The sequence below is a fragment of the Pantherophis guttatus genome, chromosome 3, assembly GCF_059756535.1.
Source record: "Pantherophis guttatus breed Tessera chromosome 3, ASM5975653v1, whole genome shotgun sequence".
Taxonomy (NCBI): Eukaryota; Metazoa; Chordata; class Lepidosauria; order Squamata; family Colubridae; genus Pantherophis; species Pantherophis guttatus.
The window spans coordinates 85,065,937-85,085,084 of NC_142065.1; the positions used below are offsets into that span (position 1 = coordinate 85,065,937).

The following is a 19,148-nucleotide window of genomic DNA, read 5'->3' on the forward strand; positions in this document are numbered from 1 at the left end:
TTATCTTTTCCTACAAAAGAATTGAAGAAACTGTAGCAAATTCACAACACTAATTTAAACAATAAAACAAGGGAGAAAAAGTTGATTTTACAAAAAACAAAAACAGGAAAAAAACCTGCCAATGCCCACAAGGCAGTTTAAACCAGTTCTTAGATATAGGCGAGGTAACATTATGGAAAGTGTGCATATGAAGCCACAATGTCTGTTATCCTTCTAATTTATCCCTAAATTATTTAAACTATTATTTCTAGCAGTTGTCAAGTGATTTTATAGATTTATTATCATTGTTAAATATGCTAATGAATGCTATTTTATTATCTTTTTTTTTGCTCTGTGACAGAGAACAACATTTAAAAACAAAGAAACAGGACTTTAAACAGCGGCTGCTATTTGTCCTTTTGCACATAAGATTTGCTGTCTTTGAAATTAGATTTAAAGAAAAGTGAGGAGGAAAAAAATATTCCAAAGGAACTAGTTCCATAATTCTCCCCCTGACACATTTTCTCCCCCAAAAAGCAAGTGTTAATATGTTGTTTTGATTTTCTTCAAAATAGCCCAGGTGTCTTTGGGCAGTTTTGCTCTGCAGCCGAAGCTGATTGCCTTTTATGCTTCTTCTAGCTGTTTCTTAAGACAGCTTCAGAAATTTCAGTCTGGATTGCAATAGGTAAGCAGTGGAGTTGAGTGCTCAGTCTATTCAAAGGCTACAGTAAGACCAGTGGTGGGATCCTGCCATTTTAACAACCGGTTCGGTGATCGCGCACGTGCACAGTTTTACAAAAACTTACTTTCCGTGTTACTGCTGGGGAGTAACACAGCTGAGGCGCGGCAATCCGCTCTGCTGCGCGAATCAGCTGAGAAGATATAGATCAGTAAAGCACAGGGGCGGGCAGGCAGGCCCACCTGATCGTCGGAGCGAACCGGTTCGCTCCCAACTGATCGTCGGAGCTACCGGTTCACGAGAACCGGTTCGAACCGGTAAAATCCCACCCCTGAGTAAGACCTCATTGGCCTGTAGAAAGTTAGCATCCACCCCACAGAAGAATAAATATTTGGGGAATATTAAATATTGTATTTCCTAAAGGAGAAATGGAGAAACATGCTCTTAAAGACAGAAAGCAGACTCAGTCTTTCTTAATAACCCCCAAGCAGAAACTGAGGAGACCAGCTTTTAGAAATGCAGATTTGGTAATCCATTCAAGACAGGATATTTTGAAACTCCTTGCAGCAAAGCTAACAAAGGCAAAATGATAGGATTAGAAAGCAGCCCCTCACCCAAGATGAAAGCCATTAGCCACAACAGGAATTGCCCAACACTCTTTCAGACCCCTTCATTGCATCACCCCCAGAGTAGTAAACCTGGGAGCTCAGATAAACAATAAACCAGAGGTTGACCAGATTAGCTCAGACAAACACCTAGGATTTGCATTTCCTCTTTTGCCTATAGAGCCAGCTATGACCCCTACATGACCACAGAGGAATCTGACAACAGCCAGTAGAATATTAAAGGACATGTTCTTGCACAGGAACAGGAAGCTCAAATACAAAGCCCAAAGAAGGTATAAAAACCCACCCACTCTCAACTCCATTTTGTCAGCTGCCCAGAATCACATGTGGTTCTGCGTCATCAATAAACTATCTTTCCAATCAGCCTCCATGTTTCCAGTGTCTTTCTCCCAGTTTGGAGCTGAACCAGATGGATATTTCTTCCCACAGATCATTCCTCTGTTTCTCACTCTTTCCATCTAGGTAAAAAAGGCAAGTGTCACTGACTGAGTCCTTGTGAAGCAGTTTGCAGTGCCTGCCCTTTCCTTTTAGGTATTGTGCCCTTCTCTCTACACCCTGTGCCTCTGCTTTGTTCAGACCTTTCCCAGAAGTTTGCACAAATAGATGCCATCACCTCTTCTTCCCATTTTATTTCATTTGACAATAATGCACTGTAGTCCATGTGCAGCCCTGGACATTTATGGGCAATCTAGTCTTATTATTGGTCAGGTTCGGGTAGCTAAAAGCCATTGTCTCTCTTATTTTGTTACATTGTGATTTTGCCCACAAATGACCAATAATGGTTATTGACACTGTTAGGTGCTAAGTTTGCTTTTTTTTAAAAAAATATTATTTCATTCTGTATAAGCTGATCTATGATTGCTATAAAGTCTTGCCCTGGTACAGGCCCTTTCTATTTTCTTTCCCTCACTTTATTGGTCCAATGTTGCTCTGATGATACAATAATCAATGCAATAGGGAACAAGTTGTTCATTTACTCCTAATCCCTCCATAGGACCGTAGAAACTTTTAGAAAGAACTGATAGTTCAGCTTCAGAGAAACCAAGTTGCAACATATTGCAATTTAAATATTTTTAAAAACGGAATATTTTGCAATATTTTGGGCAGGGGATGGGAAAGCAAGGAGAATATGCCTCACCTATTCTGGATATTTCCCCACTGGGAGAAGAAATGTCTGAATGGAGCACAAGTTTACTAGAGTTGATGGTGATTCATTGACTTAATGGGCCATCACTGTATCAACTGCAAGATTATAAAAACACAGCAAATATTGACTCCCAAATATTGACCAGGGTAGCAATTAGGTGTTGCAAGGGAGAGGACGATCTGGGCATAATAGCCAATTGAAGCCGGGGCTGCAACTAGAGTGGAACAAAGTGCTGGAAACCAACCACTTTCATTTTGGATTGGAAAGGAGCAATTGTGAATAGAAGCTGGAAAACATGGTATGGGATTCATTTACAGTGGAATGGAAATGGGAAGGTGGCAGCATCACCCATTCCTGCACTCAGGAAGCAGTGAGTGGCCCATACTGGCAATGAGCCCAACAGAAACTATGGACCTGCCTTTTAATTTTTTCTCCACTCACCAGGAGAATTTAAAATGCAATTAACTATGTTTTAAGCTTAAATGTAGGTGGATATTGCAGAAGACGATGGGTGAGGAATGGATTAAGGAAGTTTCCCGATTAAATCACATTTATCCAAATTATCCCAAATGAACCCCCCCAAGCTGCGTTGTGATTCAGTTATTTGCATTTCTATGTACATATAGACCTTGAGTTATGATGTGCATTGGGACTGGAATGCTTATTGCTAAATAAAGCAAAACATCATGTGACCACACTGCTTAGTGATGACAGTCCTGGCAGTTTTGCTTGTGGTCATTAGGCAAGGACTGCACAGTTGTTGAGTGAGGACCTAGACAAGTGTGGCAGGGTAGATGCCGCAGGCAGAAGCTATGCAGTAGGGGCAGGCAGGCAGGCAGGCAGGTGCCATGGGCGGATGTTATAGACTCGGGCAGACAGATGCAGTTGCTATGGAATGCAGATGGACACATGCCATTGGCAGGTACTATGGAATATGGTCATGTGGGCAGTACAAAGTGGAGGCCAGTGGGCCACTACCATAAGCAAGCACTATAGAATATGGCCAGGAAGGTGCCATGAGCAGGCAGTACAGAATATGGGCAAGTGAGTGCTGTGGGCAGGCATTGTGGAGAATGGACAGGCAAGTATTATGGAATGCAGACTGAAAGGGTGCCATAGGAAAGCATGATGGAGTGGGGGGCTGGTGGGTGGACAGGCACTATGGAGTGTGGGCAGGCAGGTGTCACAGGTGGGTGCTATGGAGTATAGCCAGACAGGCATATAGAGTCCAAGATCCCCGGGTCACCCAGAGTCTCCTCAGGAGAAAAGGTATTGGGAGCAGAAGCAACTTGCAACGCCCTGTTGACTTTGCTTGTGGGTGAGCAGGAAAGGTCACAAATGCTGATCACATGACTGTGAGAATCTGCCATTGTCATAACTATGAGCCAGTTGGCAAGCTCCCAAATTGCAATCAAATGACCATAGGGACTCTGTGATGGCCCCAACCTTGAGGATCAGTCATAAGTCCTCATTCAGCACCATCATAACTTTGAATGGTTGCCGAACAAGTGGTTCTTAATATAACTATGAAAACTGTTTGCAGCAGTTTTCAATGCTTCCTGAAAGCATCGCGTGGCTTGAGCAGTTTGTTGGCTCGAGGAAGGACAACGCCATCTGCCATTTTTAGTAATAGGCAATCTGTTTCTACAGTAAGTACAAGTTCCAACTTACATACAAATTTTGGCTAAGCACAGTTACGAACCAAACTTATGTTTAATACGGGGACTGCCTATCAATGGAAAAGAGTATGTGTTCCTATATGCATGAAAGAGATTGTTGTGGCTGGAGGTATATAGAAATAGCTAATTATAGAAATGGGGTGGTGTTTATTTTTCCCCATTCAATTAACAGTTATTAATTCAAAGAACTGAAAGTTTTGCGCTGGCCTACCGTTTACTGAAACAGTATGTATATGCAGAGAACATACATGTATCATGAACACATACATGTATCATGAACATATTTGTTGTAGGGAGGAGAGAGAAAATCTCCAGCATCTGGACTAAGCTTTCTTCCTTCCTTCCTTCCTTCCTTCCTTCCTTCCTTCCTTCCTTCCTTCCTTCCTTCCTTCCTTCCTTCCTTTCTTTCTTTCTGGGTAAATTCAGTAAATTGCTTTAATTTTGCTGAATATTGTCTTAGGCGTTATTGGTGAAGTTCAGATGAATCAGTAGATATTAGTTGGGGCCAATTTTGTATTCATACATTTAGAAATTTATTTTCTCCTATTTGCACATCTATCTGCGAATTCATTCTCCATGGGTACTCATAATTAATTATAAATATGTTTTGTCTCAAAGTATAAATCTCTACCTGCATTTTATGTTAAATTTACATTTCCTTTTTAACCCGATCTATACTGCAAAATTTGAAGTGCCAAATCCAAAAGATAAATTATGTTCTAATCCATACAGGTTGCAAACTAAAAAATGTTTGCAAAACTCTGTATAAAAGCACTGAGAGGAAAGAAAAAGGAAGAAAAAGAGTCAACTTATGTTACTGAATACATAGAGGTACCTTTGGTGAGATTTGTTTCTGAGTTCTAAACACAAGATTGTTAATATGATTTTCAGCAAAATCTAATGCTGAAACATGTTTTGCAGAAGGATTTCAAGACTGTTATACATTTGACACTTCTGTTCTCCATCTGGTACACATGCTTTAGAACAGATTAGCCTGCTGGTGTAAAAACACATTCAAAGCAAAAATATCAAATTGGCAAAATTAGTCATTTTTAGCAAAAATAATTTTCCAGGTCAAGAATTACTTGCTGAAGATGCAACATTATAAATGGATTTCTCTAAAACCACTTGCATTACTGGTCTTTTTTTTTTAAGGGAACAATTTATAGCCTATTAGCATGAAAGAAAGATTAGGCATACATTAATCAAACTTTTCATGTAGAGGAGAATCCTGCATACTAAAATCAGGAATTCCTTATTACCATTTTTCAGAAGCTATATATAAACAATGTTTCAAATGTATCTACTTTTTCTTCTTTTACTGACATGGGTTTATTCCCTCACCAAATAGGAAGTCATTCAAAAGTAAACTCAAAACAGATTCTTGATTTTATATAACATTTGAACTAGGCTTGTTATAAGTGTATCATTATTATAAGCTTATTTATGCTTGTAAAATATGTAATAGTGTATACCTATTTACCTTGTTATATCCAAATCATATCTCATTTTATTGATTGATAACCTTAGATTAGTCATTTAATAACTTAATATTTTTCCTAATCTTAGTCCTTCTAATATGTGGGACTACAGTATCCATCACTCCCAACCAACCATGGCAAATTAAGAAAATGCAGAAGGAAATTTTATTATAAGGCATTGAGATTGTGTATTATAATGTATTAATGTTTATTAAATTTTATATTTACATCAAAAATGTGATAAATTTATTACAAATACAATATCCCATTTTTTTCTGCGTACAGATTTTTTTTCTCACAACATTTCTGGAATGGGATTGTGAATTATTTTTCAATCATAACTCTCAGATTACCTTATACTCAAAGAAAGAGATAGAACAAAAGCAAGACTGCAAAAGAAATTGTTCAATAGTAGCGAGCTATAATTTAGGTTTAGCATATTGCACTTTACATTCTTTGAGCATAGGGAAAATTGGACAGATATGGTAACTAAAATACCTTATATTCTTATAAATAAGCCTATTGGCAGATTAAATCAAATCTTGAATTATTAACAAAAATACCATGAAAAATGGTTATCCACAGATAAGCCAAACACATTTTTCATGGTATTTTGATTAATAAATTGAGGGTTGGCTTATCTGTGGATAGGCTTATCCACAAGTATATTTGGAAGATACAGATATATTAAAAAATTACCATATACTTGGGAAAACTGAACCTGATTTGGGGCTGTATTTTGGCACCTAAAATTCTCAACTTATCTGCAAGTAAGTATTAGCACCACTGAAAATTATATGAACACCTTGACTCTTAGATATATGAAACAAATAATATAGGGTCTTCGAGAATGTGTAGTTTTCCTTTAGTATAGGGTACATTATCTCCTATATGATTCACCTTATTCTATGTCATTTTCTGTATGAAACTGTTGGTGGTAGTGTGGGATTGAGACATGATGGTAATTAACATTACTCTGTTTGGTCCTTGGTGCTCCCAAACTTGGTAGTTTTCTTGCAAATGTTTATTACCAAATTATCAGTGCACAGTTCAACCCTGAGCTGCAAATATTCTTCTCCATCAATAACATTACTATAATGACTAGCATGAACTTCTACAAGTAGTGAGACAGGACCCTTGGGTCCATGATATTATCATTACATGATTGCAGTCATTGAGGCTTCTGTCAGATGCTTATGGTAACAACTTAATAGGAGTAAATGTTTCATGAGATAAAATGCTACTAAGGTAAAAGAATGACAATTTATCTATTTGCCTATATTCACCACAGTTTTAAAGAATGTAAAAAAACTCAGTGAACAGTGTATTAATTTTTAAGAGGGTTATGGAGAAATTAAAAAAAAAATACTATAGGCCCAATTTTTTTTTTCTTTACAAAACTAGGGAGATTTTTCACAGTGGTTATTGGGACAAAAGTATATCAGAGCCAAGAACTCCTGTTGATATCAGTAGCATGTCATTCACAGAGAGTGAGTGAGAATGTCAAAGGTGAATGCGGCTGTGTGGATCCCAAGTGAAGTTATTGACTTTATCTTTACCCATCAAAAGCTGATAACTTCATTCTGTATTTTGTCAGAGGCTTACAAGTTCTCCTTTCCTTACTGCATGGTGCCCTTTGAATAGCATATTCTAGCCAACTCTACTATTTCAGTTACTTTTTCAGAAGAATCCTCTCCACTCCCTTTAAAATAATATTTTTATTTACTGACAGCCAATTCATGCCAGCATCTTTTAGGGCTTTGCTTTTTATATTATGAATGGATCGGTGATCATATCTTACTGCGATAAGATAATATAAAAATAATGAAATTAACCCTCTCTATAAATTGGTTTATGTTCTTGATATTTTTATCTTAATTAAATATTTCAACCCCAAATTCTACTCAGATGTTCGGAAACAGCTGGTTTATGCTATGATTAAGCTTTCTAAATTTATATTAATTCAGGAAATTTCAAATTTTGCGGTACTATGACCTCCTAAAATGCTCAATGGCTTTGTGCCAATCCCCACATGAATCTAACTAACAAATTCATTGGGATAGAATTTGGCAAGAAATAAATATAACACTTACTTTAACTTGATAACTACTGCCTTAATTATTTGGAAGCACTTTATTTCTTACCCAAGTAAATTATTTATGGATTTTCAAAAGCATGAAACTGCTTTTAAGACTTTTTTTCAACCAAGATTATCCCTTGAACCAGCTAACATGGACAACTTTCCTTTTAAGGAAAGAAATGGACAAAGTCATGGGAAGACAATCATTACAGAATGCTATAGATGAAACAGATTATCTAGATCTCTTTTCAGACAAGATTCAGCTAATACAAATATTTCCATGTCGGAAGCATCAAAGGGCTTGTGTGGGGAAAGGATTTGCTGGTGATATCACTGTTGCCCGGAGGGCAACTGTTGCCCAGTTAAGGGCTCCTTTTGTGTCCCTGTGAAGTAGCCTATTGAAGTGGTACCTATTTATCTGCTTGCGGTCACCTGCCTTCAAACAACTGGGTCGGAGGCAGCTGGAGTGCATGATGGGAGCTCGCCCTGCTCCATAGCAGCTATAGGTCTCAAACAAGAGGCAGCCAATTGTCAGCCCAGCATTCTAATCTTCTGAGCCATCACACTCTTTTAAGATTCAGTTTATACAGCCTGGATAGGGAATTAAAACTTCACTGATCACCCTTGTAGATGATCTACGGCAGGACTTGGAGAAAGAAAATATGATAAGTGTTTCTTCCCCATCTCCCAATTTCTTTTCCACAGATGCTTTTTAAATGGAATTTGGGAGCAATGATTATTCATACTTTTCTTGCCCCATAATTGGATTACTGCAACCTGTTGTCCATCTGAAGACTGCTTGGAAACTACAGTTGGCACAAAATGCAGGTATCTGATTACTAATGTGTAAGAGCCCTTTTAGCCAGTTTTATTATGGGAGCTGCTAATTTGCTTCCAACTGAAATTCAACGTTATTACCTAAAAAGCCCTACATGGTTTAGTCCTGAGAATCATGAGACTACTTGCTCCCTATAGAATCTCGGCATTTGATTTAAGCCAGCAGAAAAGGCATGTTGTGAGCCTCCATCTTTGGAAAATAGATTATATGGGGCCAGAAAATGCTTCCCAAATTAGTGTGGCTTCCTCTCTATTAATATTTATATAAACAGTTAAAATATTGTTCTTCTAAAGATGTTACAGGGAATAAATGTCGTTTGAATCAAATGTTGGCTATCTGGTAAGTTTTTATTGAGAGATTTATGTTAAATGTTTATCTTTTGATATTGATAACTCATCTGATTTTATCATTGTTGGCTATTATCCTATGATGGTAGTATTATTGTACTAGCTACTTACTAGCCATAAGCTACTTAGAGACCATGACTGAAGCAGCATATGAGTTTTGCAAATAATAAAAACTATTTGGTAACAGCCATATTTTCTCAGCCTGAATATAACCTAATCCGGATTCCATAGTGTGAAATGGGAATTCAGTTCATCTTCATTTCTAGAAAAACTGAGGGGGCGGTTTTGCTTTTTGTTTGTTTTGCCCCACAGGGAGTAGAATAGTCTGTTCCTTACATAATCAAGGATGTGCCATCACATCTGAATGCAAATGTTAAAATCAGTATGTGGTCCTCTGCTTAAGTCTCTACATATTCTGGTAAAAATTCTTTCACTGATAGGTGTAGAACATTTTGGGTACCATAGAATGAAATAACTGGTCCTCAGAAACCATTTGAGAATGCTTTCTATGTTAATTCATTGACTTCAATTAGGCTAATTCCCAAGAATTCAGGAATAATAGTTTTACAACTCAGTATGCATTCAATGCCAGGGATGACAATAAATCTCAACTCTCTAGAACTTGCTTACAGCGAAAACACACAGGCAGGGCATAGCTAGATAACTTAGTTTATTGCAGACAAGAAAGAAGTCATATATATGCAAAAGTTTTGCCTACTGTAGAACACAAAAATCAGAGTGCATACACACACATACACACACACACACACACACACACACACACACACACAGCCATGTTTCAGGTTGAAATTTTAGGTTGTTTCTTCCCTCATTTGGAAGTCTCAACCCAGTCTTACAATTGGGTGGCATCCACTCAATATTTGCATAACACTTCTACCTCACCTGTGAACTACTGGACAGCTTCATCTTTTACACTCCCCTTTTCTCCATTTTCTGCTTCTCTTTCTTCCTTCTCTTGAGACTCCAAGTACATCATCCCCTCCCCTGACACTGACTCCCTCTCTCAGGAGTTTAATTAACTGAATTAATTTGCTATTAATTTGGTCAGATTTAGCCCTACTGGCTGGATTAGCTGGTTCATAGATTGTACTAACTATCTAGATTGAACTGCAACCTTGATATTGGACAACTCCATTTTGGACCATACTGATAGCACTAGCTCACAAATATGACACAGCTAAATAAGTTGCTTTATCAAAAGCAGAAACAAATCAGACATACACAGAAGCTCTACCTATTGCAGAACACAGAACTCAAAGCTGATAGATGGATAATGAAGAAAGAGAAAGAAAGCACACTTTAAATCAAATCCTAGGCCTTTCCCCCACCCGCACTTTTCCAAGTCAATAGATATTTGACTACCAGTTTTTCACCAGGGCTTGAGATTGGGGTTCACCTACTTAGTGCTTACATAATGTTTTTGCCTACCCTGAGAAACATTGGTTCCTTGTTATCTCCATTCCGTAACTTTGCTTGGAAATAAGTCCCATTTTATTCTATTGACTTCTTGTTGAAAGTAGGCATCAAATAGCAGTCCTCTGCTGGCAAGTTATAACACACAACATATAATGAAGCATGCTCTGCTCTCTCCTTTCTTAAGGAGGAGGTATGAAGAGAAGCTGCACTCACCTTGGCTGAATGCGAGTAGAGTTTTTCAAATAATCCAAGGTATAGCATTTTTAGAGCCCTGGTTGTGCCAAGAGCTGTCCTTATACTCACATAAGCACTGAAACAGATCTTGATATCTTCTTGATGAATATGTACTTATTGCAAAGAATAAAAGTGGGGTTGCAGGCATGATCCCAACTTCCACCCAGTTTCAATTCAGGGCAAGTGTTTGAAGACAGCTTTGCAGTATAACCCTGTTTGGCTAATTTGAGTGTAACTTATATCATGTCTGTGAACATGAGGAGTTATGGGTATGCAATGATGCTTATTAAAGATAAAGATGGATGGCTTCTGAATGTGAAAAAAGATTGTTCAAATTATTATTACATTAATTAGACATAAACTTGAGCTTTTTTCACAAAATGGGAATTTGTTGACTATTAGCTCCATTAAAGCTGACCATACATTTACAGGTCAGGGTGATCTGCCATGGATTGATTTTATTTGCTATCTTTGGGTAGAGGCATGATCAGAAGCTAAGAATTCAAAGATGGATTATATTCCCCCTCCTCTTCCTCCTCCTCCTCCTCCATTCACATCAGCTTTGAAAGTCCACTAATCAAAGGAATGTAACCTGACATATTCTGTTGCCAAGGAAACCAACCCATCAATATTTCCTCATTTGGCATGGCTGGTCCATGCAGACCTTTAAAGACTTACAATTTAGGGTGGCCTACTATTTTTAGGTTAGACAAGTGGGAGAATAATTGTTGGCATCACTGTGTAAAATAAAGGTTTAGACTGTTATCACATTGTTATATATTAACCCATTTAAATGAGATACTGTACAGAGATGTTAACCCTTAACATCTCTATATAAACTGGCCTTCCATTATTTTTCAGAGGTTATAATATCAAAATGGCAGCTTGATAGAACATATATAGCACATTTCACTAAGCAGAATTTTATGTCGTACCCAAATGATTTACTGGTAATTTATGGACATGAAAATATGTGTTGTTTGTTTTCATTATTATAGGCTCCACAACTTATGAAAGACCAGTGAATTTAACAGTGTCTGAATGGTCTAAGCTGATGTTTATCTATAATATTCAGCAGAATATTCTCCAGTTCTGAATTTCAGTCAGAATCCATATGTTTCACAACATCTTAATTTTTTTCCTTGGTAGGACTGTAAGTGAACTAGTACATACTCCCATTTGCGATGATAGTGTTCAATTTGTTACTGCTTTTCACTAAACATTTTGGAGAAACTAGAGAAAAATCTCCAAAATTTCACGGAATCCTGCTGTTGATTTCTTCTTCAACATTTTGTAGGGTACATAAATTGAACGTAAAAAATTGATTCAAGTCCAGTTGTAAACTGCCAGATTTGTTATAGGAAAAAGCTGGAAAAATAAGATATCTCTTTCAATGGCTCAATGTTATATGAATATGTGAGAAATTACTCTACTTGAAAATTAATTCAGCAAGAGCTTTGAAAAATAACAATCAAAACAAAAGCTGTTTAAATCTGGTCACTATGTCTTAGCTATAGTAATAATACTTTTTCCATAATAGATTACCTTCATATGCAGCAACATTTTGCTGGATAACAATCTTTAAAATGAAATCTTAAAATATATTTTTCTTTATGTTTTGTAAGTGGGCAGCCATATAGATTGAGTTCACTCTATGAATAAATGAGCTCTCTCTGTTTTCCTTTTCCTTTTTTTGTTTTGTTTTTATTATGTTTCTCTTATTATGTAACAAGGATTCACAATGTTGTTGCTTAGAAATAGCTCTGATAAAGTGTCAATAATCTATGTTTATGTGTATAGTCATTTTGTCCCTTATCATCTTCATAAACATTGCCAAATCTTGGCTTCTGCCTGTGTTTAAAAAGAGAATAAAAGAAACAAAAGGCAGCACCCAATGCAGAAGGAAAAGAAAGGCAAATTACAACCTGAACCTGTAGAAAACTAAATAATAGAATATTATTGGTAATATGACAAAAGCTTCAGTATTCCAACCATGGAACTAAATGGGGCATCGGTTGCATGATAGACCTACTTTTCAAAGTGGTGACATCATCTGGAGTTGGGCTATTACCATCAGTGCCTTGTCATGGGCAGATCACTCTCTGGTGACTCAAGAATTTACCTTTAAAGGTGAAGGTAAAGGTTTATCTTGTCCAATCGTGTCCAAAGTACTTATCTCTGATTTTTAGCTAAGGGAACCAGAGTTGTCCAAATAAATTTTTTGTGGTCATGTGGCCAGCATGATTATATGCCAAGACACATGGAATGCTGTTACCTTCCCACCAAAGTGGTTCCTATTTATTTACCTACTCACATTTGCAGGCTTTCAAACTGCTAGGTGAGCAGGATCTGGGGCAAATAACGGGAGTTCATTCCATTGTGCGGTGCTTGGGACCCGAACCTGGGCCATCAGCTTTCCAGCTGACAAGCTCAGCATCTTTAACCACTGAGTCATCCCACCTCATAATTTACTTTTATACCCCTCCAACACAGAGAGGCTGGGTCTATTTGATCTGCCTATACCAGGAGCCTAATAGACCCAATTGGATTTCGGAAGGAACTTGGGCTTTTGTCTGAGGCTTTGACACATGATTTGGCTGAGGCCTTGTTCACTCTTAGAATGACACAGGGACATTAGAGTGGGTTGTTCCCATGTGGACTCTCCCTAAGTACGAACTCTGATGACATCTCGGATTTACAGAGGATCTACAAAAACTGAAGCAACAAAGATGCCTAAAGTCTGCCCGAAGAAAAGCGGGAAACAATCTAGGGAAATAGGGAAGATTTGGTTTGAGTTTGGGAGCCATATTAATGCATAAACAGATAGATGTTTTCAATATAAAGTTTCTTTTTATTAGATTCCTTCAATTGTTTAGCAGTGTTACAGCTTGCCTTTTTTGTATGTCTATTACTTTTTCTGTCATTTTTTGTGTCTCTGACCCTGCTTTTTCTTCCTTGGCTTTAATTACACACATTATTCAAAAGTCAGTCAAAAGCAAATGCTATGTTACATTCTCATTAGATATGAATAACAATGACATCTGTCTGGACAAAGGAGAATAATGCTAGAAATCCTCGAAATGAATAATTAGTATAAAAATACTTCTATACTACCCTCACTTCTATTCTTCAGTCCTCCAAAACAGTTGACCTATAATCATCCTCATTTCTGCTGACCCCAGAACCATGACCCAATAAAAGGCAACCCCCCCCCCAAGCTTTGTATTCTTGAGCTGAACAACAGGAAACTACACCAAGAATCACATTCGATCAGGGCTCTGCCCCAAACTACCACCAGTTCTGGAGTAACTATAATTTCTATTCCTATTCCTCAAAAGGGGAAATAAATAATAACATACAAACACATTTTTAGTTGTGTAGTACATGCATTTGATTATTTTAGCAATTGTTATGAGGCAAATGTTCCTCTCATGCCACCTTTTTTCCTTGCGTTTCAAAGCTTCTGGCAAGGTGTGAAGATGAAATGATAGCATGTTGACAATTCTGCAATTAGGTGCTTTATCTCATAGTTGCATATAACTGCAGGTGTTTGTGTAAGGGAGAGGGAAGACACTGCTTGCAGCCAGGCATCAGAAACCTATGCTGAAGCTCTAAAGGAGAAAGGAAGAAAGAGAGAGAGAAAGAGAGAGAGAGAGAGATTGAGAAGTAAGGTTTTCATGCAAGTAGGAAAATAAACTCAGTGGCATACCAGCATTGCAAAGAAAAACACTAGCTTTGTTCCTGTTACAGGAACTAGAATTTTTTTTTAAAAAAAAAAACCCACTTTTTTGAACTTGCCAATATCAGACAAATACCTAGGTCTGGAATCCATTCTGAAATAGCATGAAGTCCTTCTGTTGTAGGCCATCAATGGACAGCAGCAAAGTCACTGGTGAAAATGTAAAAAAAAAAAAAAAAAGACAGAGAAGCTTTAGTTCAGCTTTTAAGCACATGACAGACATCACTGCTTTTACTGAGGTATGATGGGATGTGCATATTTTAGATTTTTATCTGCCGGACAGAGAATATCCCTAGGTGTTGAAAATCACACTTAGGCTTAATAAAGGATTAGGTCTATTCTAGGGTGAAAGAATCTGTGTGAGAATGAGATGACTTGGTACTTTGGCATCCTAAGCACCCAAGCCACAGAAAAGGCATACATTTGAACCTACCCACACAAGTGCCTGTCAGTGAATCATTACCTTCCCAATTGCTATGGCTCCTCACTGCTTATTTTGAGGCTAAAATGGATAAGAGCGTTCAGCCATACCTATCCAACTTTCCTAGCCAACTATTCCACTAAGCCAAAATACAGAAAGAATAAAACACACATTTAAAAATATTTAACTAGCATCCACTGATATAGCCAAGCCAAAACAAAATAAAAAAAGAGTCTCTGCCTGCCAATTCTCATGGCGAGATTGAAGCTTGCTTTTTTTCTACTACGGGCTCAACTTACCAGGAGCAGCTGAACAGGAAGGAGAATGCTATAAAAGAGAAAATATCTCCCAGAAAGTTCATTGGTTGGGCTCCCCAATGGCTGTGATTTTCTCTGTCCAAAGAGGAAAAGCTTTAAACTGTTATCGATGTGGTAGAGTAAAAGCCCTGGCATTGAGAGATATTTTCATCTTATTATCGGAACTGTTGGGTTTTTCATCATTCCCTCTCTGTGGTTAACAACTCAGTGAACAAATGGAGTATGGGGAGTAGGTTTCAAGGGGAAGAACAGCAGTGGAAATAAATCAGGAAAGCTGGGTCTGGCTTGCTGAAACTCTCTGGAATCACCAGGATGGAAGATGAAACCCTGACTGGAATTGTGCAGTATATGGCTGATCTGCATTGTTCAGTTCTGTCCCTGCCCTCACCTGGCACATGTTTGAACTGCAGTGGAATGCTACACAAAAGAATAAACAAAATTACTTAAAAATAACAACCACCACTTGGGAAAAGAATGAAAGCCCTCATGGGCAGATTTTTTTTAAAAAAAACAGTAAGAACCACCTTCTTACTTTCTTCAAAAAGCCAGGCAAGATGGAAATCTGAAAACAAAGACCACAACATAAGCAGGAAGAAAAATCTTGTCCCTGAAATGCCCCAGCCACATGGGGCAATCAATCAGTGATGGAGCTGGTGTCTGAGACACTCAGAGTAAGGCTAGAAGACCTGGCAGCCGGTGCTACAATGCACAGGCTTGCACACTTAATCATATAAAAGTCATTTTTGAAATGTTCAATGTCCAAGGTGGATGACGGTGCATGGCAAAAAGGGCGGCCTGAGGAATCCAACTCTACAGAATGTCCTAATGGCATTTGGGTGCCTGGGTCATGGGAATCAGCCAAATGAGTCCATTTTTTCTAAGCTTGCTTAGCTGAACTGCAAGATAAAGAAAGAAATGAGAATGAAGAGGGCGAATAAGGCTTGGAGAACTGATCCACAGAGTAGCAGCAGATGCTGTCCGTGTGGCAACACGAAATCCTTCCATTTCATTTGATTTTTTTTTTCATTCAAACATTAGAAACCTGCCCCCAGAGTAAATCTTTATCGGGCAACAATAGGAATTCTTAGGCTTTGTGGAACTATTGTATCATCCTTGAATAATAAAGAGTTTTCCAGACAAATCTGGATGGCAAACCTGAAAAGTGCTTTGCTAATATTTTCTTTCCAACATAACGTGACTTATCAGACTGTCTTTGAATCTTATAAATACATTTTTATTTCCCATATGAATTTGTCCTTCTGTTTGGCAAACATTGATTTTTTTTAATGTTATTTTTCCAGTGAACCTTGAAATTAAAATATCTTTTCTTTCTCTGTTTCTTCTTTCTTCTTTTTTAAACACAACTACTGCTTGTATCCATCCTTGCAATCAGGATTTATGGTCAGAGCCTTCATGGATAAGTCGTTTATGTAAGTTAGTAAGTGCTCCCCAAATAGAAGAAGACAAAAATACTCTTTTGTCTTTGTAGATGGAAAGTGTAGCGGCTTTCTAAAGGAACAGTGGAGATACATATCCAGTGGCATAAACTCTTGACCAACTGACCACAAAGGGGCAAAGGATGTATATAGAGAAGATTGATTATGTGTCCTTGATTGACAGTGTGATAGGCGGCATATAAATTTAACACATACGGTACGTACGTACATGCTTACATACATACAACATCCTCACTTAGTCTACTATGCTGACTGCTCTTTGTTTAATAAATTGCTAAGATGAGGTCAGCTCCTTCTGCTTTTCTTCACAGTCCCACTGAGACTTTCCTGGTATAGTTAGGCTATAGATACTAGGCTTTGCCTATCTCTACAATTTATCTCTTGTAAATCAGTCTCCTTTCTGTTGTAAAACCTGTTTCACTAATCATTCTCAGATCACTCTCAGGAACATTCACTCAGACACGCACATACATACGAACAATCACTTCGACCCTAGTAAAGAATACTTTAAATAAAGCAATGAAACATTATCTAACCGAAGAAACTAATTTTTAAATTACATTGTCTTTAATGAGAAAGTTACAATGGCATGCAGAAGTCTGTAATTTGTAACTTGATCATGCTTTGAGTTTTAAATTATTTACTAACCAAATTCAGTTAGAAAGAAACAAGTAATTGTGTGCTGGATTGTTGTAATAAGTTGGGCAGTTCTAACACCGTGAGGTGTGGAGAGGGAGAAATTTTGGGATGCTCTAGTGCATTCAGGATGTGATTGCTTGCTGGAGATATAACACAGGGCTTTCTTTCTTTCTTTCTTTCTTTCTTTCTTTCTTTCTTTCTTTCTTTCTTTCTTTCTCTCTCTCTCTCTCTCTCTTTATCTCTCTCTTTTAAAACATAGCTGGCCATCTTTTCCATCTTTCAACTAATTCTGTGTGAATCCCAATCAAAAATTAAAAGACATATCAAATCAAACTATAAAACTCAACCCATTAAAACATTAAAAACAACCATAGGTACAATGGATAGAGAAAAGAGAATCCTATTCCAACTGCAGGGCCGGCATAGCTTGAGACACACTTCCTGGAGAAGGAGAAAAGTTAAAATCCTGAGAATGTATAGTTTCTTCCCTTATCACTGGGCCCATTTTTGGTCAAAGAGAAGCAACAGTGACAGTGGGATCTTCAGGCAGAGTTTTGCCAAGACAAACCACCTTTTCTGCCTGTGAAAGTATTTCTGAAGTTTTCCTTTATAATATACAAACTAGGAGTAATATAGTTTGAATGGCTGCTCTTTTGGTTTTAGGTTTGGCTATTTTCCTTGTAAAAGTAAAATGCAAGTAAAGATAGTTAGAAACGGTCTGGAGCATTTCTGCTTTGACATTATTTAATTTACAGATTTTAAAAGAAGAGAGACTCTGCTGTTAGTACAGGATTGCTTCCTTCACTGAGTTTATATGCTATAATCCTTACCAGTAGTTAAAAATAAACCACACATTATGCCTTTAGTTATTATTTAAGCAGGAAAGAAAGAATGTTAAATTACGGAGACAACGTCTCAAAGGATTATGGACTTAAAACAGTTCCTTCAACATTTTTCCATGCCTAGATAGTTAGATGAAGCAATTAGAAGGAGCTTACGATCAACACAATATTTAGCTAAAAGGAAACACTACTAATTAAGGAGGGTTGCTTTAACTGTATGCCATAAGGTTATGCATTACGCTGAGAAAGTGTAACCAAACATGTTCAAAGGGTAAAGAGAGCAGGTAGTAAATTTGTTTAAAGTGAAGAGCATCATGTAAAATAAGGTCATTACAAATGGATTCTTCCAAGCTATAATAAACTACGAATTTAAAAAAAAAAAAGATTAATTGACAAAATCATACTCTTGCTAATGCCACATCTGCAATGACAATTATGGTAGAATCTATATGGCCGGGTCTTGCCATATTGACAGTTATGTCCCTTAAAAAGGTTCCAGTTATTTCCTCCATCTGTTTTAATGATGGTAATGAATTATAGATTTCCAGGCTAGCCCTGCTCAGAAAGATCAGTACTCTGTACATTAACATTTCCATTCATATTTAGCAACAGAAAGGAGAGCACGGATATAGAAGAGAAAAAGAATCTTATCTGGATGATTGAGGAACAGAATTCTTATCTGGATTACATTATGGATAAGAAAGCCTAGGTAGTCCAGTTTGTTCAGTGACTGTTCGAAGTTACAACAGCACTGTAAAAAGTGACTTATGACCATTTTTCACACTTATGACCATTGCAACATCCCCATAGTCATCTGATGCTTGACAGCAGATTCATATTTATGACGGTTGCAATGTCCCGGGGTCATGTGATCATATTTTGCATGCTTCTGACAAGCAAAGTCAACGGGGAAGCCAGATTTACTTAACAGCCCGTGTTACTAATTTAACAACTGCAGTGATTCGGTTAACAAAAAGTGGCAAGAAAAGTTCAAAATGGGACATAGCTCACTTAACCAATTTTGCACTTACCAATATACATTCTGGGCTCAGTTGTGGTTAGGGTTAGGGTTAGGCTCAGTTGTGGTCGTAAGTTGAAGACTACCTGTATATCAGCCATAGCTATAACATGGGAAGGCTAACCAAACTTGCAAACAGAGGACAGCTGGTGATGAGAAATGTAGATCCATGAGGCAGGAGGAGAACA

At 37.6% G+C, this 19,148-nt stretch overlaps 2 long non-coding RNA genes across 3 annotated transcripts in view; one reads left to right on the forward strand and one right to left on the reverse strand.

Annotated features, from left to right (window-relative positions):
* Positions 1–19,148, forward strand: part of LOC117677217 (uncharacterized) — a 119,666-nt gene that overhangs the window by 6,662 nt on the left and 93,856 nt on the right. The gene's annotated exons all lie outside the window — the stretch shown is intronic.
* LOC117677218 (uncharacterized) lies at positions 13,393–15,278 on the reverse strand. Its single transcript, XR_004594702.3, has 3 exons — positions 14,987–15,278; positions 14,343–14,416; positions 13,393–14,138 (listed from the first exon to the last, which is right to left on the reverse strand). It is a non-coding gene; the product is annotated as an uncharacterized LOC117677218 (long non-coding RNA).